At 41.3% G+C, this 26,579-nt stretch overlaps 1 protein-coding gene across 2 annotated transcripts in view; it reads left to right on the forward strand.

The window, feature by feature from the left end:
- Window positions 1-26,579, forward strand: part of LOC128839711 (PAX-interacting protein 1-like) — a 152,509-nt gene that overhangs the window by 95,914 nt on the left and 30,016 nt on the right. The window contains exon 1 of one of the 2 annotated variants that reach the window (XR_008445508.1): window positions 6,425-6,515. The exons of the other annotated variant lie outside the window; for it this stretch is intronic. The gene's annotated coding sequence lies outside the window, so the exon portion shown is untranslated. Of the gene's footprint in view, window positions 1-6,424; window positions 6,516-26,579 lie in introns of those variants that run through there. 2 annotated transcript variants of the gene reach the window in all.

Raw genomic sequence — 26,579 nt, forward strand, 5'->3', positions numbered from 1 at the left:
ATCGCGTCCAGACTAGACGCGATAAATCGAACCCAGAAGTTCGATTGCCTACCGCCGAACCAGCGCGGTAAGTATAGACAAGCCCTGAGTCAAATACAAGGATGAGATAAGAATTCATAACTCCTCATTTCTAGTCCCATGCACTAACCACCAGAACATACTATATCTCATTTTTAGTGAATTATATCTGCAAAATGACCTAACTCCACCCTGTTGTGCCACAGAAGGCTATGTGCATATTACATAGGTGAAATTTACCCCACTGCAGAAGGGCAGCACCTACAAGGCCCATGTACTTCTTAAATCCTTCTTAAGCCCTTGTGATGGCCCTCTGCATGGAGTTATTGAGCTCCAAGGAACTACTCATGAGCATAGTTACTCACATATATAAGTATTAGCAAGATCAGAGCCTTTGTATAGAAAAACTGATGATTTGCTAGATGTAGTAGTATGGTGCTCCTTGAACAGGTATTTAAGGGATACCCCTGTGGTAGGTGTATGTTTGTATGTATGTTTGGAGATTATGTTGTCCTAATTCAGGGCTAAAACAGCCTGGAGATGCAAGCAAGTTGCACTGCACATATGCTTTTCTCAGCTTTTTCAGGAAGCATTTGACAGCAAGGAAAGCTTTCTGATTGACATGAAAAAGTGCTAAACAGCAGGTAGTGAAGGTAAATCTATTATTTTTTCAAAGTTGGATACAAGGTGAGTAATAAGAATGTAAACCGGAATCTGGAATGGCTTTTACTTATTTATATGGAGTAGGTGAAGATGGCATGAATGATAGCATTAAAAATAATTTGTAAGTCTTTTGTGTGATGATAAGCTAGGGAAGTGAGCATCAGTGAAACAACAATAGAATAAAGAACAGGAAAGGTATAGATCATCTACCCATTGTACCTCTATCAGTGCATCCCAAATAAGGCCTAATGTAAGTAACTGCAGACTATTGTAAAAGATAAGGGTTTGTAGAAAAATCTGCAGTCCTTTAATCCATTGCAAATATACAGTGAAAGTGAATATGGTTGGATTGTAGAATGAAGACAGAGTAAATAAATGATTTTCTTATCTAATTATACTAAACATTACTGAAATTCAGATATGATGATTTGGCAACCACATAGCCTATTTTGGACATTGGAAGCATCATTGCAGAAATAGAGAAAGTTTCACAGATTTAGTGGTTGGGGGAGTAGGGTATTGGAATAAAAAATATTTTTGTTGGCTGCCACTATTACACCAGAATAGACAAGAAATAGTACTTTGTGGACACCACAAACTGAGCATTATTCAACATAATTACTGAGCATTTATATAGTGCTTTGTATTTTCACTGATCCAATATTAAATAAATAAATCCTCACAATATGCCTGTGGGGTTGACAATGTAAATAATAGAGCTGGCTGGAAAAATTGGAATAATTCAAAATTTTGATTAAATTTTTTTTGTTCTGACAATTGTTTGGTTGTTTTCTAACCAGCTGTGTAGCTACTTGGATTTTTTTTTTTTTTTGAGAAATCTTTAAGCAGTTTTATTATCTATTATTAATAATAATTATTTTAATAATAATAGTAGTTTTGGGGCATCTCTATTCAAGAAGTACCATTTTCCTCATTTTTCACATGGAAGACCTGAGACATAGAAATGCTGTGACAGAATGCATAGGTGGGAGAGCTAGGTCTGGCTTGGGTTCAGTTTGATCCATCTGAATGAGAAATAGACAGCAAGCTAATGGATCTGGATGATTTGCCATACTGTACAATGACAAACATGTTTCTTTCTGAACTATAATCTTCATAATCTTCCAGGGAGTAAATAGTACTTTTGTGATTACACATGTGCATTTACAGTCTGTTTTAAAGTGTATTTGTACAAAATGGAAACATTAGTTATAGCAGCAGATTGGAGGTCAAGACTCCTGGGTTCTATTCCCAACTTTGTGGCTGATTCCTTCTGAAACCTTCGGAAAGTCTGCTTCAGTTTATCTATCTGTATAAAAGGTAAATTAGAGAAGTGAACAACAATAGAATAAAGTATAGAAAGGATATAGCTCATTATGGTGGGATATATACCTCATCCTTGCTTTGAAAGTGTTAAAGTGGGCCTTAGAGACCAATTAAGCTATTTGGCTGCACCTGGAGGGTGGGCCAGGCTTAATTAAAGAGGAAGCCCTGTTGGGTAAGGAGCTGGGTGGTGACTATAAAGAAGGGAAGTGCAGCTTAGAAGGGGGCGGCAGGAAGAAATTCTGTATTAACTCTTTGGGATAGAAGACACAGAAGACTGTGTGTCTTAATCAAGTTTCCAAAATAAATAATAAAATTACCTACAATTATTGTGTACTTCTATGAATAAACTGTAATTTCCTTCTTAATTAACACTTTAGGAAAGAAGACACAATCTAAAGCAGCAGGAGTCAAACTGTGTTTTCAATCTTAAAATAATGCTGAAGTAAGGCATAGTAAATTGCTATTTACAAATGAATAACTAAACAAAGAAATACATGAATTGCAACAGCTATTGCATGGCTATGAGAGTCCTTACAAAATATCTCAGGCTACGCTACTGTTTTTCTGTCGTGCAAAGGTAGTCCAGGTGGACAGTTAGGAAAACAAATGATATCTTTGTCCAGAGCTTAAACCACACTTTTTCCTCAGGTCCACGTTGTGTCTTTGTTACTTGGTGCAGCAACACCCACTGCAACCATTTAAAAACGTAAATCTATTTTGGAGCTGAGTTACTTGTACTATATCCAGTAGGCATGTTTATAATCAACTTTGCTATGATAGCCAGGCAGAAAAATCTTATTTGTGACTGAATTGAGCTGCATTTGTAAATGCTTACATTTGTTCATTTAAAAGTGAACAGGGTTTTTTTATGGTGAGTCATTTTCAAATGAATATTCTTACATACTGATGTAGATTTCAGATAAAATTGAGTATGAAAATACTGTACCTTACCTCTACTAGGTATGATTACTAAATGGACAGCCAGTAGAATGTGGACCTCCACTTATAGCACATATCAACATTTCTTTTTAGTGTCCCAAATGTAGCTTTTGAAGTACAAGTTCCATTTGTCCTGGAACAAGAGAGAGGTACTGAGAGCATGAGTGCACATGTCAGATTTTGTTGCATTTAGCTGATGAATTTGGCGCAGTTATTGGATTTGTGTAATTTCTCTATGTACTCTCAGTCTTTGATCTTTTAGGGCTGCCTATTCAAACTGACCACTTACAGTGTCTGTAAATAAAGGGCATAACTCTCATTAACTTCAGTGCTGATGGATCTAGCTCATATAAGCCCCAATTCTTCAGTATAAGCCAGAAAGGTTGGACACTTCCACCGATGTACAGCCTGATTAACTTAAATCTATAAGTATATGCTTAATATTAGGTATGTGCTTAAGGTCTTTGCTATGTCAGGTACATGCTATAGGCATGATTTTCTGTTTATTACACGAGGGTTAACTTGAAGTAATTGCACTGACATTGTCAGAATTCACACGAAAGTATATGAAAGACATTGTCAGAATTCACACAAAGTACATAAGCTCTAAAAAGGTTGCTTGTTTGTATAAAATCCTATACACTTTTGTACATTTGAAAATAGATATTTCTGTGTGTGCATTTTTGGACTTTCCCATATAGAACCTGGCTCTGTGCAGTGTTAAACACCTTCAACGCCAGTGTTATGCCTTGCAAGATGAAGCCCACATGTTGTTGCAAGAGCAATTTAGAAGTTTATTTTTGAAAATGTTAGGACCTGATTTAGCAAAACACATAAGCACATGCTTATCTTTAAGTCAATTGGGCTAGTCACACGTCTGGAGCTGAGCACATGCTTAAGTGTTTCTCCATATCAGGCAAGAGAGCTTGTGGTGGGGTGGCTGCCCTACACAGGCAGAAGAAGGGTTAAAGCAATCTTAGGGAGGCTGTGCAGAACCCAGCCAATTAGAAGAGGGCTTATTGAGCCAGCCAATAGGGAGAAGGCTTAGTAGAGCAGCCAATCAGGGCCAGGCTGGCCAATATAAGAAGGGCTGCTGAGCAGAACAGAGGAAGTCTCTCCCTGGAGGCCAAGGGAGAAGGATTGGCTGCCCTGTAGGAGGGACAGCCCCACAGACAGAGCAGTGCTGGGGAGCAAGGGGGAGCTCCAGCCTGATGGCTGCTAGACTGAGGCCCTAATATAAGGGTGGAGAAGGTGGTAGGGCTGCGGGGAAGTGGCCCAGGGAAACAGACAGTGGAGTAGGAGGAGGGGCAGGCAGTATATGGTTCCTGGGCCAGAACCTGGAATAGCGGGCAGGCGGGCCTGGGTCCCCTCCTGCTTTGCCCCCCACTTGCCACCGAGGGGAGTGGCCAGTACATGGACTGCAGTTTGCCACCAAGGCAAGTGGCTGGACTGAGGACTGTCAGGTCCCCCAGAAAGGGGGAGAGAACCGAGTGGGGCACAGCTGGTGGGCTGTGTCCAGAAACGGATGCTGCAGTCCAGGGAGCAATGTGAGTCCTAGAGGGGGAGGTGAGAGTGACAACGGGTGAGACACCACTAGACAAGAGCGCTGTGGCGAAATGAGAGCTAATTCCCAGGAAGGCTAGCAGGAGGTGCTATGGTGGTGAGTCCCGCCCCACCACAGAGCTTAGTGGCAGGATTGCAATCTAAGTACCTTGATGAATTGGGGCCTTACATAACAAGACCTGATGCTGATTCATGAGAAGCTGCTGCAGTTTCCATTAGATTCAGTGGAAGTTGCAGGGTCTCATCAGCTCTTAGGATCAGGATCCTGAACCTGTGAACCTGCATATGAGCAGACCTATTCAAGATGGGCCAAGTGATGGTTGGCAGCGTCAGGCTAACACCCTGGATGGTCTTCATTCATAAATTGCAGTGTAAAATCTTTTGGAATTCTGCATACCTCCAGGACTACAGTAGTCTCAGAATCTTGTCCCTCTCTTTTCCTGTACCCAGTACAAAATGAACCAAACAACCCAGTGTCTTAAACAACTAAGAAATAAACAGTGGAGTTTGTCAGACCTGTCTGGACACATTGGACTGTAATACTGCTTTTTAATGTTTATGACTTACAATTATTCTGAAGGTTCCAGGACAATATAGCACAACTGGCAGTTTTCATTAATTAGTTTTAAGCAAGGCCCAAAGGACCACCCTGTTAAGAATATATTATGACACTCAACTTTATCTACTGCTTATACTTAGTAGAGTAAATCTCAGAAGTTGGGAAATGCCAATCAGGCAACCACGAAAGTGAAAAAATGGTTCATACATCACTAAGATGTAGGAACAGTAATTTTACGCTCCAGAAAATAGAAAAAATATAAGTACAGGCCAAAATTTTCAAATGTTTGAGCCCCTACATTTGTAATTGGTATATGTATACATGTCACCTTAACAACTCAGCTGCTTGTTATAATGCTTTACTCAACTTGCTCCACTTTTCAGTGGTGTGTCAAAGATCTAGTAATGAGAGCACCTATTTATTATGAACTAAATCAAGACCAGTTATTTACTTCACTCATGCCACTGAACAGCCAACTTGTTAATGATGTTTAGTCAGGCAGGTGTCTATACGTGATCTGATCTGACCGAGAGGTGAAAGGAGCATTTCGTTAATGTCCCCTGAGCCATCCAGTCATTAAAAATCCTCTATCATATATTTAGTCTTTTTTTCTAAAATAATTTAATTGGAATTATTCATGGATTGCTTAAATCTGCAGATAATTTAGTCTTCTTCCATCTGTAATGAAAATGCCTTTCCTAACACTCATCTCTTCCTCAATAGTCCATAATGTAAACTTTAATTGAACCTAATTTCTTGACTAATTAGGTACTGAGTTTTTTTACTTGCTTAGTCCTTTCTGCAATTGTGTCTTTTCATGATCCACTGGACTTCTTTATCCTCCTTACCACCTTTCATATTTCCCTGCTTAGAAGGTCACTGCCTCTGGAGATTAGACACAAAGTAAACATTTATTATAGCTGGGATGTTTAAAGGGGCCTAAAGAAGTTAGGCTCCTGATTCCCATTGACTTTCAGTGGGAATTGGGCACCTAATTCATTTAGGCCCTTAAAGCCCCAGCCGAAATCTCACTGTATATATGCATAGATATAAAATATAATAGCCAGGAAAAGCTGTGAGAATAATGACAGGACAACAATGCTATTTAAAAAGCCTTTATAAAAGTGACAGAAATTGTATCCCACACAAACTAATATGACAAATTCACAGTTCATTTAAAAAAGAAAATCCAGAATGTAAGAGGTGAAATCCTGGCTCCATTGCAGTCAACATGAGTTTTGCCATTGATTTTGACGAGGCAATGATTTCATCCTCTATATTGGATAAGCATTTTTTTTGCACTGCAGAGTGAGAAGGCTCCATTCTCATTTCACCAGGATTATTGTGCTAGGATGTCAAGCTCCCTTGGAGGAATATAGTGATGCATCTTCAGCATTTCATAGTTTGCTGGCATTGTTACTATGGAGCCCCGTCCTAGGAAAATGAGGTAAGAAAACTGATTTCTAGGCTAAATAGCACTCATGCTTTTTGAATAGCATGAGCCAGGCACTTAATAACAAAGTTTCCTCCTATAATTTGTGTTTTAAATTACCTTTTGCAATTATAAGAGAAGCTGCCCTGGCTCTTGAAGAGTCATTGTGAAACAAGCAAAGAATTTCTAGGGATGAGGCAAACACAGTGAACATTGTGTGAACTATTTGAGAAATAAGAGTCGCATCAAATGTTTTAAAGTGCAAATCTTAGATGATTGCTATGTTGCCAAGTGACTGCAGTAGGAGGACATGTTAATAATGTGTCATGTACTGCTCTAGTAAATCACATCTAAGTATGCAATCCCATTTTAGTTTTGCAAGCAGAAGAAACACAATTATCTTGGAAAGTATGATTTTAGAAACTTTCAGAACCCCTTAGGCACTTATTCCCTTTTAAAAACTCCTTTGACATCATACCCATTATGTGAATTAGATCCATACTTCAAGAAGATAGCAATGCAAAGTAAGAAAGGACACGCACTCTCAGCTTCTCTAAAACTTAATGAGATGACAGATACAATAACCATAAAATCCTTGGGAATCATCTTGGTTTATTAGGGAATAAAACAAACAGAAAGCTGCAGCTCTAGTTCTTATATTACCTACAAAGGCTCCCAAGAACTTTCAACAGCTCAGTGTTTGATGGATGGAAGTAATTTTTACATCTGTCCAAGTCTGTTTTAGCATTTTTGGACAGGGGCTGTGAAACAATTCTTCCCCTTGTGCCCACAGACAAGTCCTGTTTATTGTGCTATGCCAGGGGCCAACCTCGGGGATTTGTGGGAATGCTAAGTATTCAAGTCTTTGAGGAATCTCAATGCCATCACTGGTTTCCTGCTTCAGGATATGTGTAGCCCAGCTGTTTATGCCAGAAACTCAGCATATTTGATCCAGGAGCCTGAGGACCACTACTTCAGTCATCACCCCTGGAGCATTTTGGTGATTTTTAAGGTGTACCTATATGTAGCACTCAAGCTGAAGAGTGAGAGAGAGAGAGCGAGCAGGCTGTAGGCTGACACTGCGCCTGACTGGAATTGAGGGTTCTGCAAGAAACAAGCTGTAACTTGGTATCACCTGTTCTCTCTGGCTACCAAGGCTAGGTTATGTCAACCGAATGGCTTGAGGGGAATGCCAAGGTCTCTGATATTTTTAAATCCACATCTCTAAGTTCTATGTATCTCTTGGATAAAATAAGTCATACTTTTGTGACACTGCATCCCATATTCTTCATAGCTATATTATTATGATAGGATTATGGCATAATTATGATTCATTTTGTACAAGATAAGTCACGTGAGGTGTCATTGAAAAAGTTATGACTTGCATCATAATTATGCCATAATCCTATCATAATAATATAACTATGAAGAATATGGGGTGCAGTGTCACAATTTTGTGTTGAAGAACTGCTCCTGTGTCACTGCATAGTATTACTGCCCACAGATTCCCGAAGGAGAATTCTTGCAGGGTCAAGTGCAGTTGGATCTGCTAAATTTGTCATGGTTGGTATTAGGGAGCTGTAACCTAGGCCCTGGTCTGAGAGTGGGGCTGTTGCAGAATTCCACCCCAGGAGAGGTAAAGACTTATGGCTTGACACCTGTAGGGGTGCCCTTGATGAGACCCCATAAAGGGACAGTGGTGCAGCTAGCCTGGTAACTGTGACACTTCTATTCCCCATCTGTAAAATAGGGATAGCAGCACTTCCCTACCTCTCAGAGATGGTGTTGTGAGGATACATACATTGTCTTAGATACTACAGTAATGGGGACCATATAAGTACCTCAGATAGAATCTGATTATACTACTTGTGGCTTATACCCTACTAGCTGTATACTCTCACCCCCCTGTGTCTTTCTTCGTATTCTTGTTTCCTGTCAGATAGGGTATGTCTACACTGCCATTGAACACCCTAGTTGGCTCATATCAGCTGACTTGAGCTCAGGCTACAGGGCTGTTTAATTGTGGTATACCCGGTGATCGGATGTGGAATCTGAAAGAACTCTCCCACTCACTCATCTTACTATCTTCCTCACTTATGCAAGTAGCCACTCAATAATGTTAACAAAATCCAGTTCCCTGTCTAGAGTTTTAGGTGCCACCATAACATAAACAACAATTTTAAAAGGTTATTTTCTAGTGGATGACAGAAATAAAAATAAATAAAATAAAAATAAAAAACCTAATTTGGGATGTATAAAAGGGACTTTTAACTTAGAGGAGCTTATGCAGCTGTTACTGCTTTTGCCAGAAGGAGGAATCACTTTACTAGCTCAGTTAACAAATCATGTCAATGGAACCATGACTGTCCTCCTCAGAGGCACAGTAGAGCTGTTGTAGTAATGTCACACACATGCACTTTCACAACCCATAGGTGAAGAGGTTCTGTCTATTTTTCTAAGTATTTTTGTGTCCTTCTCTCCATCACTGTAGTATCTGAGCATCTGCCATTATTGAATTATAAAAATAACAATGTGTCTCTTCCTTCCCAGCCTATAGGAGAATTAGGTTGATTCGTTTTTTGTAATTGTGTGTGAAGAACTTTTTGAGGGAAAGCTGAGGCCTTTGTAGTCTCCTAAATTGTATGCTATTTTCTCAGTGTACAAGGCAGTAGCAGGTGCTTCACTGCTAGTGCTGCTGTTAGCACTAGAGATAGGTTTTTTTTTTTTTTTTTTGACTGTTACACTGAATAGATACCTTTTTATAGTGGACAAAGAGACAGCTCCTTTTTTTCTTCTCCTTTTTCTTCTGCACCAATGCAGATGGTGCTGCTGCGCTATTAGGCGGGTGGCTGAAGGGCATTTCTTCTTCTGCTGCTGCTTTCATTGCCAATCCCGAATTGTATAAATGTAAAAACTGAAGTGTGACAAGCTGGTTCTCACTTAATCACTGATGCACATGTGCACCAACATCTGTACTGGTGTATTGAGGTTATTATTTTAGGGCATATAGCCTTGCGAGGTGGCTAAAACCTGTGTCTGATACAAAAACTGTGGGGCTCTATTTCATAGTTCCACTAGAGGTTGGCTTTATGACCCACAGAGAGGACAAAGAGATGTAAGATTTAAACCCAGGGCTGTCTTGAAAGTATTTGGATATTGGGACAGCCCCTGGAGGCCAGGTCCTCCAAATGCTTCACAGCTTCCCCCTCCTCCAGGTGGGAACACTTTCTTTGGAACCATTCTAGCATGGCGGGCCAGCTCGGTGGGGGCTGTTCCGAACACCACCCTCAAGGGAAGTGGATTTAATCAATGGAGGGATGATCCCATTAAGATAACAGTGACAATTTAGTATTCTCTTAAGTGGCCCTGGAAATCTCTGGGGACTATAATGCTGAGGAGCGCATCCTTCATCCTGGCCTCTCCAGACCAGAAAATCCTTGATATCATAGAGTACCCAGTGTTGGGCTTCTGTGTGATCAGAGGAAGATAGTTATGATTCTGTAGGGCTGGCACTTCTGTTATCCTTTATATCCTCAAGACAGATTCACTAGATCAAGGAGCCATCTGCTGATTTATGTGGAAGGGACCACCTATCAGTACATTTAAAAAAAAAACATTTGTGAACTAGCAGAAGTACCCTGTGTACAGCTGCTTCATCTTACTTTACCTGTTCAATTGCTAATAATTTGTTTTAATAGTGTGGCTGAATTATCAACCCAAACTACTATGGCCTACTATCTATTCCTTCTGCCAGAAACACACTTAATTTCCCTGGCTGATGTTGTGGGGACAGAGGACTCTTGGGGACATTTTCCATTGAAAAGGACCTCAGAAATTAAACTTTTTGGGGCAAGGTCTGTCTTTTCACTTTGTATAGCGCTTAGTACAATAAGGCTTCATCCCTGATTGGGCTGCCTAGGCACTATCCAAATATAATTATGAAATAATAAGTGTAGACTTGGCTTGATCTGAATAATTGGACATGGGTGATGCCTTGTTTTTCATAAGACAGGAATAAGGAGGTAAATGGGTCAATAGCCTGGAAATAAAATGTCTGTACTAGCTAAAAATAAGGGGGGACACCCAGGGAATGATTTACAATGGACAAAATAACAATGGATAAGATAAGCCTGGAATATAAGATTAGATAAAGAGTAAGACATGCATGGACAGTGCATGCTGTACAGGGATTGTTTCCTACAAAGTGACCAAGCCAATCCTGAAATGTGTGCTTCAGTGTGTAGTAAATGCAATGCAATGTGTACATTTGTGAAAAGGAACAGCTTTGCTGTGTGACTTTGAATGTGTGGTACACCCTATATTCACCCCCTACGCTTGAGTCTAATATACTCAGAGTAGCTTTGCTGTATCCCAAATAAAGGAACCTGAGTGGTGAGACTGGTCTTGAAATGAGTTCTTGGGGAACTAAGTAGAAGAGGTCTTGGGGCAACCCCAACAACAAGGAAATAAATTTGAGGTGAGACAGATTTTTATGAAGTACTGACTCAAATCTCAAAAATGGCACCGCAAATTCAGAGATTCATCTTTGGACTTGAATGTGCTAAGATTCATTATAGTTAAAGACTGGATCTATGAAGATCTCTGATCAATATAGAATATTTGTATCATTGTGCAATAGTATTTATACTCACAATGACTTGCTAGGAAGCTTTATATATATATATATATAAAATTGTAATTCATGCCTCTTCTGTGGTTTTAAAATAAAATGCTTAAACCGTAAAACTGTGCTGCTTTAATCTGGTTAAAGAATACTCTGCTGGGCATTAATATAGTTCTCACTTTGTAAATATAAATAATAATTTATTTACAAACTATTCTGAAAATTCTTGTATTAATGAGCAGCTCTTTACGTATCTTTAAACATCTCCCTGGTATTGTAGTGAATCTTTCTGCAACAGATGGTGTTTGTTGAGACGAGAAGAGCAAAGTTTTTACAGCACCTCTGAGAATGGATAAAAACATATTGCCCTACGATAGCCATCTTTCCCCCCCCCCCCACCCACACACATACATGCTTTGATTGACAAACAAGTAGTAGGTACCAATATTATGGTTAAATGGCTGCAGAAGTTTGTTTTTATAAAAAAAGTTATTCCACAATCTTTTGGGGCTTGAGTCTCATTTGCACAAAGGCACTGCCACAGTGGTGCCTTAGTGCGGTGGTTCTCAACCAAGGGTACAAGTACCCCTGGGGATACACAGAGGTCTTCCAGGAGGATACATCAACTCATCTAGATATTTGCCTAATTTTACAACAGGCTACATAAAAAGCAGTAGCGAAGTCAGTACAAACTGAAATTTCATACAACTTGTTTATACTGCTATAAATGTTATACACTGAAATGTAAGTACACTATTTATATTGCAATAGATTCATTTAATAATTATATGGAAAAAATGAGAAAGTAGCAATTTTTCAGTAATGGTGCACAGTGACACTTTTGTATTTTTTGTCTGATTTTGTAAGCAAGTAGAAATCAATGGGGCTACTTTTATAGGTGGAGGTCTCAGGATTGTGAACCCAAAAGGACAACAAAACCCTGGGCCAAATTTTCTGGTAACTCTGGCAGCTTTTCACTGCTCCTGCAACTCAAAGCAGCCATAAACCCAGTTTAGTGGGCCTATTAAGCTGGTTTTACTGTTGTGTTACATCACCAGACTGGCACAAAGCAGCCAGTGCATACCAACAAATCTGGCCCAGTAATTTTGTATGTTCAATTTTTTAAGAATTTTAAAAATGCAAGTGCATTAATCAATGGACTAGCAATTAGAACTAAGAACTGATGTACTAGTAAGAGCACTTGATTAATAGCATGAGAAATCTCATGCACAATCTAATTGTTTTTAAAAATGTGGGAACAACATGTAAAATCTGCAATCTGTTTATCTGTGCAGTATTTGTATGGCAAACGAGCATTGTTCTTTCCTGTACATAAAAGACTATTAAAGGGAATTCAAAATGTGCATTTATAATAGTCTGGGGCTTGTAATAGAGAACTAATTTTCTTCTTTGTACAGTGGCTTCTTAAAAAACAAAGCTAAAATACATGTCTAATCCTGTTCCATATTGCTTTTAAATATGTCAGCTGCCACTATGCTGAATTGGTTAAATCCACAGATATCTTCAGTAATTCTATTTTAAGGTCACTGGAAGACCATTGAAATGTACAATGAAAGTAATTAGTGCTGTTTTTGTTTTTCCTAATAGCTGTGATCATAGAATTCTTTATAAATAGTGCTTAATCAACGCTGTCTCATCACTTGCAACTAACAATCTGAATTGTGTCAGTGAATGTGTGAATCCATTTTGTCACGATTTCTAGCAAGTACAGGTAGGTGTTTGTGTTTATCAAAAATACACCTCAGTGTGAAGTGCATGTGAATTAATCTCACATCTATTTTTGTTCTGTAAGTTAAATTCATTATATAGCCTTTTATATGTACTTTTCAGTTAAAAATAGAGTTAATGTTTTCCTCAATTTCAGCACAGGTTCCATTTGCTGTTTAGGTACTTAGTTACCACAATGATTAACATGGTATAAGAACCTAGTTACAGAGAGAGCTGTCACGTGTGCCTTATTTGTTGAGAAGCAGTATTCTATATCTCTAGTACAGAGCATTTCTATATAAACTAGTTGTTGTTCTCCAGGGAGGCCAGAGAATGTGTTTGTTCAGCTCATCCTCTCATCAGCTTCCACTAGCAGGGCTCCTATGGGGCTCCTGTTAAATGTTAAGTCTGCTCCAGCCTGGTGGAAAATCCCAAGGGAAGGTTGGAAGTAGCAACACCACCTGCCCTCCCTCGGGGTATATCTCCTGCCAGCGCAAACAGCCAGGCTAGTGCAGGGAGGCATAAACCACACATCCCTGCACCAGCTTCAAACAACCTAACACCATATATGTGATGGTCTGTCTCAATGCTGAGAAATCAATTCTGCATCCAGTGAGCTGATTTAATCTCACTTAATCATGAATCTGGTGCAACGTAATTAGTGCATTTATGTCATAAGGGACTCTAGGCCAAAAACTCTCATTGACTTCAATGAAAGGCCAAGGATGAGTACCACAATGTAACCTGATACCAGTAACTATTGAAACTTTGCTGTTTCCATTATACAAGGTAACAACAATTTAAAGAAACATCATTTGTTTTGAAGTAGGCTGTGATGGGTTGCAAACCCTGCACCAATCAGGCAAAGGTTAAGGAACTGCTATGGGCTCAAGCAGCCCTACCTCACCAAACCTGCAAGGCATGTTAGGCTTGGAAGAAAGGCTTAAAAGACTGGAAGCCCCAGCTCAGCAGCAGCTGGGTGCAGGGGTGCTGGGACAATTTTTATAGTGGGGATCCTGAGAGCCATTGAACCAAACTGTGAACCCTGTATAATGGAAATCACTTCAATCTAGGGAGTGCTGCAGCACCCCCTGCACCCTAGTTCCAGCACCTATAGCTGTGTGGAGAATCATAGAATCATAGAATATCAGGGTTGGAAGGGACCTCAGGAGGTCATCTAGTCCAACCCCCTTCTCAAAGCAGGACCAATTCCCAACTAAATCATCCCAGTCAGGGCTTTGTCAAGCCTGACCTTAAAAACCTCTAAGGAAGGAGATTCCACCACCTCCCTAGGTAACCCATTCCAGTGCTTCACCACCGTCCTAGTGAAAAAGTTTCCCCTAATATCCAATCTAAACCTCCCCCACTGCAACTTGAGACCATTACTCCTTGTTCTGTCATCTGGTACCACTGAGAACAGTCTAGATCCATCCTCTTTGGAACCCCCTTTCAGGTACTTGAAAGCAGCTATCAAATCCCCTCTCATTCTTCTCTTCTGCAGACTAAACAATCCCAGTTCCCTCAGCTTCTCCTTATAAGTCATGTGCTCCAGCCCCCTAATCATTTTTGTTGCCCTCTGCTGGACTCTTTCCAATTTTTCCACATCCTTCTTGTAGTGTGGGACCCAAAACTGGACACAGAACTACAGATGAGGCCTCACCAATGTTGAATAGAGGGGAATGATCACGTCCCTCAATCTGCTGGCAATGCCCCTACTTATACAGCCCAAAATGCCGTTAGCCTTCTTGGCAACAAGGGCACACTGTTGACTCATACTCAGCTTCTCATCCACTGTAACCCCTAGGTCCTTTTCTGCAGAACTGCTTCCTAGCCATTTGGTCCCTAGTCTGTAATAGTGAATGGGATTCTTCCATCCTAAGTGCAGGACTCTGCACTTGTCCTTGTTGAACCTCACCAGATTTCTTTTGGCCCAATCCTCTAATTTGTCTAGGTCCCTCTGTATCCTATCCCTACTCTCCTGCATATCAACCACTCCTCCAAGTTTAGTGTCATCTGCAAACTTGTTGAGAGTGCAGTCCATGCCATCCTCCAGATCATTAATGAAGATATTGAACAAAACTGGCCCCAGGACCGACCCTTGGGGTACTCCGCTTGAAACCGGCTGCCAACTAGACATGGAGCTATTGATCACTACCCATTGAGCCCGACAATCTAGCTAGCTTTCTATCCACCTTATAGTCCATTCATCCAGCCCATACTTCTTTAACTTGCTGGCAAGAATACTGTGGGAGACCGTATCAAAAGCTTTTAGCTTTGCTAAAGTCAAGGAATAACACATCCACTGCTTTCCCCTCATCCACAGACCCAGTTATCGCCTCATAGAAGGCAATTAGGTTAGTCAGGCATGACTTGCCCTTGGTAAATCCATTCTGACTGTTCCTGGTCACTTTCCTCTCCTCTAAGGGCTTTAGAATTGATTCCTTGAGGACTTGCTCCATGATTTTTCCAGGTGAGGCTGACTGACCTGTAGTTCCCCGGAGAACAGACCTTCAATCCTCAGCACTTCTAGGACAGCGTGGCTAAGAACAGGGTCTGTTGCTACCTGTTCAAGCCCACTGAGGGGAAGGTAGGCTGGACTCAGAATACTAGTTACTTTGCAACTGTTACTATTGACTTGCCTGAGGGCATTACATGTCTGTTTTCTTCCCCCACCCTTTTGTTTTGAGATCTTTGGTAACACAGGGAGGCATGTGATGGGAACTGAATCTCCTGCACCTGTATTGCCAACTGCCTGAACACTGAGAACTAGAGGATGTGTGAGTACAGAGCCATGTGAAACTCATAAAGAGTGCTGTATAAGATCAAGACTGTGACATAGGCCTGTGCTGACAGTGATCCCAGGAACTCAAATTATCAGCGAGTGATTTAGTATTTCCTCTAATAGATGGATAATGTTTCATTTAATCTCAAATGAATAATATAAAAGTGTCAAAATATACCTGAAATAATCAGGTAGGTGTTTGTATATGAGGTTGAATGGAAGAAGCATCTTGCACCTTCTCTGAAGCCAAAGCTTCTTGACATGTTATTTTTATATGCCTTTGTGCTTTTTGGATTCAAAGAGGGCTAGCAGAAAAGTGTTTATATAGTATGGTTGCTACTTTTTGACCTGCACAGCAAGCAGAAGTTCTTTGGAATATACCAGTTGGAAGTAGAAATTGATGGGAGTCTGGTATTTTCTTTGATGCGGTCTTGTTCATTTTCAAAGAATGTATAAAGTTCTCGGTCTCTGAATGCAGAAGGAACCAAAAAAAAAAAAAAAAAAAAAAAAGAGCAGTTTCATACTTTACAGTCCCTAAGCCTCTTTAGCTAGCACCAGACCCATAAGCTCTCTCTCTAGCTCTTTCCAGTGTCTCTCTATGCTTTCTGCTTGGCTTTCTGTCTGCACTTGTCAGTTCTCAATTTCAATTTTGTGTGTGTGTGGGGGGGGGGGGGGGGCGGGGGGTGGTATCCATGCACTTTGTCTCTCACACACCCACACTTACCCACCAATATTCAGCCAAAATCTCCTGGGTGGATTCACGCACACCTTTTGTCTTAGGTGGGGGCTTATGCATGCAGTTATATTAACTGAAGGGTGAGTTTATACCTATCAATCTCAATGGGTTTTAACTCAATCCATAACAAGGTTTGACCCAGCTCATAACAGTATTGATTGAAACCAGAAAGGACCAACATTCCCACAATAATTTCTCATGCAAGATTTTCCAAACAAAAAGGTTAGGAAAAACATTAACATTTTGGATGCTTATCTGGACCAAGTCTCCAAACTTTAGGAGATTGTTTAATCACTAGCTGCAAGTAATGTACATTATTATTTATTCATACAGAGCTTAGGTGTAGATGGCAGTTTTCAGACAACTAAAAAACATGCTCTTTCTCCTGAAGATCTTGCAGTTCAGACGAAATAAATTATGACATGACAACAGAGGGAGTTGGAATTGGAGGGAGAGTAAACAGGAGGCAAAGTATATGGTTGTGATTCATATTAAATATTTTATGCTTGTATTGCACCAACTTTAGTCAATGAATATTTAAATATTTTATACAAAGAGAGAGACTGAGTGACTGACTCTATAGCCCAGTGATTAAGACACTTACCTACGGGAAGCATCACCTGGATTCTTGTTCCAATGATTATTTAAATATTTTATACAAAGAGGAACAGTTTCAACAGGGGTGACTGAGAGACACACACTCTATGGCCTGGTGGTTAGGGCACTTATGTGAGAGAGGGGATACTGGGATTCAAGTCCCTCTTCTGGAGCAAGGATTCAAACTGGCGTCTCCCCCAATCCAGGTGACTGCCTTAACCATTGAGTTATAGGATATAAAAGTGGCACCACCACCCGTTGTGTAGTTTTATGAATGCCAGTGGTGCTTAAGTCTCCTTGTGACTCTACCTGAAAAATCAAAATGGTTCATTTCTGTGTTTCTGAATTTTCTTTTCCTTTTTGCCCAAAACAGTTTGTGCAAAACAGTTCACCCAAATCAACACAAATTCAAGATGTGTTTTGGTCGACCCATATCTGCATTTTTTGGCAAAGAAGTTTCAGCAGAAAAATGTCACCCAACTCTAATAGTCAATTGCTCTTCATCCACCTGCTCTTCCTCTCCAGGCATGAGGCTATGCTGGTGATAGTGGGGAGGATGCTTTGGAAAAAAAGGATCTGTACAATTCAGTGACATTCATATACCGGCACAAGGTAGAAGTATTGAGCCTGTGGGATTCCATGTGTTAGAGTGACAAGGTGGGTGATAGACGGGGAATGAGGAACAGGTGCACATCAGATCTATTTGGGATATGTCTGACAAGAATAGTGGATCCAGCTAAGTGCCGCCCCATTTACTCCTGCAAGATCTCACATGCATATCACTATCACTACTTTGAAGAGAGAGTGTTTGTTTTGTACCTAAAGCCAAATGTAAATTATTCATTAGCACCAGCAAGGCTCTTTCTGAGCCTTGTTCTTGTCTGAAACCTGATAAATGCTGTGGATTTTGGGTGCAACCATCTTCTCAATATCTTTGCCAAGAAAAGGGAGGATGAGAAGGGAGTAGTAATTGGTGAAGTTAAATTAAGTTAAATATAGACTCTTTCCAGGTTGGCCAGACTACAGTATTTTTCAGCATGCTGTCTTCAGAGGAAACGTTGGTGATCTCTGTTATCACAGTAGCCAGATGTTTTTCAATGGACTTCACTAGCCACAAAGGGCAATGGCAGTTTCTGAGGATGTGGGACAGACTGTCTATAAAGCAGGGATCGGCAACCTTTCAGAAGTGGTGTGCTGAGCCTTCATTTATGTGAAATAACCTAATTTAAGGTTTCACGTGCCAGTAATACATTTTAACATTTTTAGAAGGTCTCTTTCTATAAGTCTATAGTATAGAACTAAACTATTGTTGTATGTAAAGTAAATAAGGTTTTTAAAATGTTTAAGAAGCTTCATTTAAAATTAAATTAAAATGCAGAGCCCTCAGACCAGTGGCCAGGACCTGGGCAGTGTGAGTGCAACTGAAAATCAGCTCGCGTGCCCGTCTTTGGCACATGTGCCATAGGTTGCTTACCCCTGCTATAAAGCCTCAGACTTCTGTTTGGGTGATTAATCCAAATTCCACCAGACAAATGGGGTGGGTGTCATTCTTGGTTCTGATGCATTTACTTGTCTTTCTGATTTTGTTCAATTTTTGTCAGCGAAGTAGGATGATCTTTCTTAGCAATGGATAAAGCTCAGATCTGTCCATCTTTCTGTGGACCTTCCAGACTGATTATCTGGATTAGTGTAAGGGGCAATTCTGTTGGCTTTGATTTGGCAGGAACTGTGTTTGAAAAGAGAGTTCTTTTCAAGATTCTTTATGGGAACAGCATATGGTAGCAACATATGTCTGTGTATGAGCCTCGAGCTATTAACAGTCTATGGCTGAGTGAGTTTTGTGCTATAGGTGCTCCAGTCTTATGCCACCTTGTTTCATTTTACCTAGTTAGTTGGAGAACTTTGACCTGTGGGAATGGTGAGAAGTCAAGAGTCATCTCAGGGCTAGTTCAATAGTGGCTTTGCTAAGCAGTTGTAGTGTTTCACTAGAAAAGCATCCCCTGAATTTAGAACCACAAATGAGCATACTGTTCTATTTAAGCTGCTGTCCAAACTTCACTTGGTTGTGAACTTACTGTTTTAGTTGTACACATAGCATACCCTGTCAGCAAATTTAGCTCATAAAATGCAAATAATGACACTCATTTACATGGAATAATCCTTTACTGTATTTTTAACATGTAGGTATTCACAGAATATGCATATGACAAACACAGTACAGGTTTTAGTCACTAATAGCTGTATTTCCAAAGTGGTGTGTGCTTGTGTATGTGTGAGGTGCGTGGGAGGTAATGGACTAGCACTGTATCTCCCACTGATGTTAATAGCTATACCACAGTCTAACACTTTGTCTATCTATCCATTAAAATTAAATATTGCCAAAAGGATCTCTTCTATTTTCAGATTTATTTTTGTTTTTATTTTGTTTTATATATGAGTTAATTAGAATTAGCTTGGAATTTTAGGATGTGTTTAAGGCATTGGAGCATTTGTGGTTATATACAGAGCTGTTAAAAATACCTTATCATGTGATGGCACCCAGGGAATATCAGCTCTTTTCCAATTTCAAAATTCTTTGTTAAATATGAGAAGTCAGGGAAAAGGCCAAAGGCAGCCTGTGGAGTCCTAAAACATGACCTATGGCTGCCTTCCAGTATGCTATATTATGAATATGGGCATATGGCCCATGAAGACAAATGATTCAACTGGCCAGAGCCCATCTGCTGTTCCTTTCTAATGACTCTGAATACCTTGGGTTTTTTATTTTTCATTCTTGGTAAATGCAGCCAACAATCCATTTAAATTCTATCAAGGAAGCATTGAGTAAAACATATAAGGAACATTTATTATTTTGAAATGAAAACTGGGTGGAGCCCTTGGGTTCCTGGGAAATTGGAACTGTGATTGTCACTGTTGCAAAAATTGTCCACCTGCTATCAACTCCTCTCCACTACTAGCTACTGCTAAATGAATGCAGAGTGGTTGGACTCTGGAATATCTATGAAATAAAAAGTTGAAAAAGTCAAAATAGACCTTGAGCACTGCTAGAGTAATAAAAGTTTTGTATTAAATATAAAGCAGCCAGAGTAGGTTACTGCAGTGTATTAAAAGAATCAGTCAAAAATCATTTCTCTCGGTTACCTGTTGGAGCTGTAAAGTGATGTGCTATTTTTAAAACTAAATGAAGTGCGGAATACTGTGAAAAGTTGAAGGATCCACAAAGATTAAATAAGACACATTTCCAAGGGTATAGCATGCTGAGTTTAGAACATCCAGAGATGCAGTGGACATCTCTAACAAAATTTTATGCTCCCAAATTTGATGCCAAAAGTATTCTTTTTACATGAGGACAATTTTCTCGCATAAAATGGATCTGATTATGCTTCAGAAAATATTGTAAAGCTTACATCAGAAATGAAAATCCAAAAGGAAATGATGAAATGAAATCTTGTTAAAATATACTTAATATATTTTATTGGAACACAATCTATCTCTTTCAATATGAATTTATAGGCTGATCTCTCCATACATAGAGGACCATTACAATCTTTGAATAAACACTGCAATATTTCTTTACCATAGAAATTCTGATATTTAGATTTGTGGTATTCCCTGTTGTATCCCTGTGATATCCCTGTTGTTTATAGTACAATCATCATCGTGGTTTTAAAGTAAGCTGTAAAAGTATTTAGGTGGTCTAACTACTGTACCATTCAGGGTAAATGAAAATATTTTAATAGCATCCATTATTGTCTGGAAGAATTTCTATTAATATTAATAGAAATTACATGTGTACAGTAATATAGGAGACTTCCCCATCATATCAGGCATTTTAATAGCTTGTTTGGCTATTAAATTATTAGTAGAAATTCTTCTTGCCCTTCAAAAACTTTTGAGATGTCAAAAAACCTACCCACCTGAAATCAGGACTAAAAGTCAAAATCTCAAAAATGTTCACAAACTGGGAGGGGGGAGGTTTGATTTTGACCTTTTTTTCCCCCCTTAATCTTTTCCTCATCTAAGTCTACTAAAATTTCAAAACAAAAAGTCATTTCAACTCAAGCCAATTATTTTTAGTTCTAAATGGGACATTCTGACAATTTTGAATTTTTTTTCCCAAAATTATTTTTGAGTTTGGAGCTTTGTTGAAGTCAACCCTGTTTTGCTAATCATTTTGTTTTTGATTAATCAGCATTTTCAGTGGGGGGGGGGGAGCGAGTGGGGGCTCTTAAAAATGCCTGACTAGCTTTATTAGTAAAATCCAGTTCAAAGTTTACTTAGATTGTAAATTCTTTGGGAATGGGAACATCTTTTTGTTTTGTGTGTTTGTAAGAACTTAGCACAACTGGGGCCTGGTCCTTGACTTGGGCTCATAGGAGCTATCACAATACAAATAATAAATAATAATGATATTAGAAAGACTGATACAGGTGTCAATTCTCCTTCAGATATAACACTAAACAGGTCTTCACTGTCCATCTTTACTCTCTCTTTAGGGGGTAGGTAAAGATTTTATAATACAATATATTTTAAAAAATAGAAAATAAGATAACTTGTGTCCTGACTAACATTTCTGCTCTCAAAGAAACCAAAGTCTCATTCCCCACTGAAACTCCACCCAAACCATAAAACAACAACAAAATAAGCCCACCACAGTTGTAATGCTCAAAATTGCATTTTTGGGTAAATAATGGCTTCTGTTTGTCTTCTCAATTCACTGCACTGGAGCCGTATGAATACTTGAATGTTTGTTTTCTGCCAATAACTGCTTGAATACAAAACTGTGTGTGGTTTGCATATGTTTGCAATACTGTTCATGTTAACAAAAAATTTTAAACAAATATTACAAAATATTCCTGGAAATGGGATATTGAGTTTGTAAACATGTGACAGTGCACTAGAATCCTGGTTCTGAGAGTTGCAGTCATCCAGTAAGTAAACTGAAATAATATTCATAAAAACTAACCAACTAGCTAACTAGCTTGAATTCTGATGATCATATACTAGCAATGAACTGCTCTTGAGCGATCTACAGACTGAAAATTATTTGAATAATGAATACATTCAAGAAATTTACATGCTGTTTATGGACAATTCATGAATGTCTATAGAAGCCAAATCCTTCAAACTATTTACTAGAAATTATTCAATGAGTTCTACAGGTCATATCCTCTTCTCAATCAGGTAGTATTTTTTCCAGAATAACTTAACTAACCATGGAAGCCAATTTTAATACACAATTGGAGATGTATTGTTCATTTATTAGATACTTAATACCAAGTTATTCTACAAAAAGGAAACAAGGAGAAAAAAAAGTAAATTAGCTCTTTAAATGCACCATTTCTCTCTATGAAAAGGGTCTGTTAGCTCTTGCCTTATGCATACTTATGCATATGTTTTGTGACAGACCCAGACCAGTGGGGTACAGGAGTCTGGTAGAGGGCAAATATACTGGTCACTGGATGAGTCGTTTTCTGTTCCCTGAGTGACCAGAGCAGGGGCTGCACTAGAGTAATCAGGAACCTGCTAGAACCAGTTAAGGCAGGCAGGCTAATTAGGACACCTGGAGTCAATTAAGAAGAAGCTTCTAGAATCAATTAAGGCAGGCTAATCAGGGCACCTGACTTTTAAAAAGGAGCTCACATCAGTTTGTGGTGGGAGTGTGAGGAGCTGGGAGCAAGAGGCGCAAGGAGCTGAGAGTGAGAGGGTGTGCTGCTGGAAGACTGAGAAGCACAAGCGTTATCAGACACCAAGAGGAAGGTCCTGTGGTGAGAATAAGGAAGGTGTTTGGAGGAGGCCATGGGGAAGTAGCCCAGGGAGTTGTAGCTGTCATGCAGCTGTTACAGGAGTCACTATAGACAGCTGCAGTCCACAGGGCCCTGGGCTGGAACCCGGAGTAGAGGGCGGGCCCGGGTTTTCCCCAAACCTCCCAATTGACCTGGACTGTGGGTTCTCCCAGAGGGGAAGGTCTCTGGGCTGTTCCCCAACCCACATGGTGAATCTCTGAGGCAAGAAAATCCGCCAATAAGTGCAGGACCCACCAAGATAGAGGAGGAACTTTGTCCCACTGGTGTCGGGGGGGATCTTGGGGTGCACAGCGCAGCAGAAGAAGGAGGGTGATTTAAACAAAAAAAAAAAGGGAGAGGGTTTATTTTTTTTCTCCACAATGGATGACGTAGTGCGGGCACTGATACAAGCTATGGCGGCCCAGCAGGCGACTACCCGTGTCCAGGCAGCCGCCCAACAGGAGGCAGTGCGGCTGCATCAAGAGACTAATCGCCTGCTCATGGACCAGGCTGCTCAAGACCGAGCTATGTTGCGGGAACTGGTAAACCAGGTAAAGTCCCTTACAGAGCTGAATCACGGCCATGATGGGACGTGGCTCATATGGCCAGCCATTGGCTGCAGAAAATGACACGGGAGGATGATGTAGAGGCATACCTTCTGGCCTTTGAGAGGACAGCCCTACGGGAGGCCTGGCCTCGAGATCAGTGGTCTGGCATCCTTGCCCCATTCCTGTGTGGGGAGGCCCAAAAGGCCTACCATGATCTGCCTGAAGAGGCTGCAGGAGACTACCCCCAGCTGAAAGCAGAGATCCTGGCCAGATCTGGAGTAACGACAGCAGTGCGGGCCCAGCAGTACCATGGTTCCTGGTTGGAGGTTCCTGGTTGGAGGTACCAGGAAGACAAAACCCCGTGGTCCCAATTGTATGACCTCATCCATCTCGCACGAAAGTGGTTGCAAACAGAGTCCCTGAGTCCAGAAGAGATACTAGCGATTTTGGTCATCGACCGATACATGAGGGGACTACCACCAGACCTTCGTGCCTGGGTAAGCCAGAACTAATCCTCCACCTATGATGAGGTTGTCGCCCTGGTAGAGAGGCGAATGACAGCAAGGGAGCTGACCCGACCAGTTAAGGAAGATGCACCCTGGGTTAAACTAGCAGCACCAAGCCCTAAAGTTCGGGTGACTGGGCCACCAGGAGGGCCCAGGTGGAAAAAGAGAGAGGCTGAAGGCCCATTAGAGGCCACAAAGAGTCGGAGCACTGAGGGAGAAGAGGATCGTGATGTTAGACTGCCCAAACCAAGAGACCGGAGAACGCCTAGGGCTCCATACAGATGTTATGCCTGCGGGGAGTGGAGACACATAGCTGCACAGTGTCCCAATGCTGAGGAGCCTATGCAGTGTAACCTGGGGAACTGGGCAGATCCATGCTCCCTAATCCACCTTGTGGGGGTCTCACTAACCCCCATATGTATACCAGACCAGTGAAACTAAATGGGGTAGGGACCACGGCACTGGTTGATTCGGGGAGTGCTATCACGCTTATCTCAGAGAAGCTCGTGAAGCGTAGTCAGCTGCTGCAGGCTAAACGTACGGGGATAACATGTGTCCATGGGACAGTTAGTTACTACCCCACCATCCCAGTAAAAATCGAGATTCAAGGCAACACTACTGAGGTAACAGCAGGTGTAGTCCCTAAACTCCCATACCCGGTGCTCATAAGGAGGGACTTCCCAGGGTTTGGAAACTTATTTCCAGTTGGGGGATTGGAGAAAGATGGGGACCCTAAAATTGATGAGGCATCCACAGCAGACTGTCAACCCCCAATCTTCTCTGAAATATCCCCAGATTTGTTCTCCACTCCCAGACAGGGTAGAAGGACAAAAAGGGAAAGAAGGGCAGCTAAGGCCTTGGGAACCCGAATACTGACCCAAAGCCAGAGGGTCGCTCTTGTAGGTAGGCGGACCTGTGCAGCTGAAAAGGAGGCCATGCAGGAGGGAGAAGTACCTGAGTCTGACCCCAACCCTAATGCTTCTGAACCAGTAGAGGCGACAGTGACTGGGCCCCTAGATCTTGGGCAGATTAGCCCCAGGAGAGGAATTTTTTGACGGGACCAGGCAGAAGACCCAAGTTTATGACAACATTAGGAAGGAGGTGATTGAAATAGATGGGGTCCCCGTGGAAGGAAAAACCCAGGGACCAGGACCCTACTTCATAATGAAGAAGGATCTCTTATACCGGGTTGCACCAGTACAGGGGCAGAAGGTACAGCAGATCCTAGTACCTCAAAAACACCAGAACGCTGTATTAAGTCTTGCTCATAGTCATCTTTTTGGGGGGCATTTGGGGGTAGAGAAGACCCTGGCTCGAGTCCTATGACAGTTCTTCTGGCTCGGAGTACATGAAGAAGTGTGGAGGTACTGTGCCTCCTGCCCGGAGTGTCAGCTGCACAGTCCCCGTCCCCACTTGAGGGCACCTTTAGTACCCCTTCCCATCATAGAGGTCCCCTTCGAGCGAATAGCCATGGACCTAGTGGGACCCCTGGAGAAGACGGCTCGGGGCCACCAATATATACTTGTTTTGGACTATGCTACTCGCTACCCAGAAGCCATCCCCCTGCGGAACACGGCCTCTAAAACTATAGCCAAAGAGCTGGTGGGGATCTTTGCCTGAATGGGGCTCCCGAAGGAGATATTAACCGACCAAGGAACCCCATTTATGTCGAAGCTAATGAAGGACCTCTGTACGCTGCTCCATATACATACCAACCCATCAGTCTACCATCCACAGACTGATGGGTTGGTAGAAAGGTTTAACTGAACCCTCAAGGCTATGATAAGGAAGGTGGTAAGTCGGGATGGGAAGGATTGGGACACCCTACTACCCTACCTTATGTTCGCTATCCGGGAGGTACCACAGGCCTCAACTGGGTTTTCCCCCTTCGAGTTATTATACGGGCATCACCCCCATGGCATACTAGATATTGCCAAAGAGATCTAGGAAGAGGAACCCAATGAGGGGAGAAATATAATAGAGCATGTAATGCAGATGCGAGACCGGATAGCCCGGGTTACCCCTATTGTACGGGAACATTTGGAGAAGGCACAGGAGGCCCAGCGAACCCATTACAATCGCCAGGCAAAAGTGCGACAGTTCCAACCAGGGGATCAGGTTATGGTGTTGGTACCTACGGCAGAAAGCAAGCTTCTGGTCCAATGGCAGGGGCCCTATGAGGTGGTTGAACCCGTGGGGGAAGTAACCTACAAGGTGCGGCAGCCAGGACGCAGAAAACAAGAACAGATTTATCACGTTAACCTTCTGAAACCCTGGCATGCACAAGAGGCATGCACAACGGTCCAAAAAGACCTAACCCAGGAAAACAAGCCTTCCAAACAGGTGAGAGTGTCTCCCGATTTAACGCCAGACCAGAAGAATGAGGTGTCTGAGATGATCTTCCGGAACCAAGATGTGTTCTCGACAAAACTGGGTCGAACAACCGAGACGTATCACCACATTGTCACGAACCCTGGGGCCAGAGTAACAATGAGGCCCTATCGGGTACCAACGACAAAAAGGGAGGAAATAAAAGCAGAAGTAAAAAAAATGCTGGAGTTTGGGGATCATCGAAGAATCCCACAGTTAGTGGTCCAGCCCAATCGTGCTGGTGCCCAAACCTGATAACACCACAAGATTTTGCAACGACTTCCGGAGACTAAACGAAGTATTCCAGTTCGACGCGTACCCCATACCTCGCATAGATGAGCTAGTGGACCGTCTGGGTAATGCCTGGTACTTGACTACTCTAGACTTGACAAAGGGGTACTG

Source organism: Malaclemys terrapin, chromosome 6, assembly GCF_027887155.1.
Source record: "Malaclemys terrapin pileata isolate rMalTer1 chromosome 6, rMalTer1.hap1, whole genome shotgun sequence".
Classification (NCBI taxonomy): domain Eukaryota; kingdom Metazoa; phylum Chordata; order Testudines; family Emydidae; genus Malaclemys; species Malaclemys terrapin.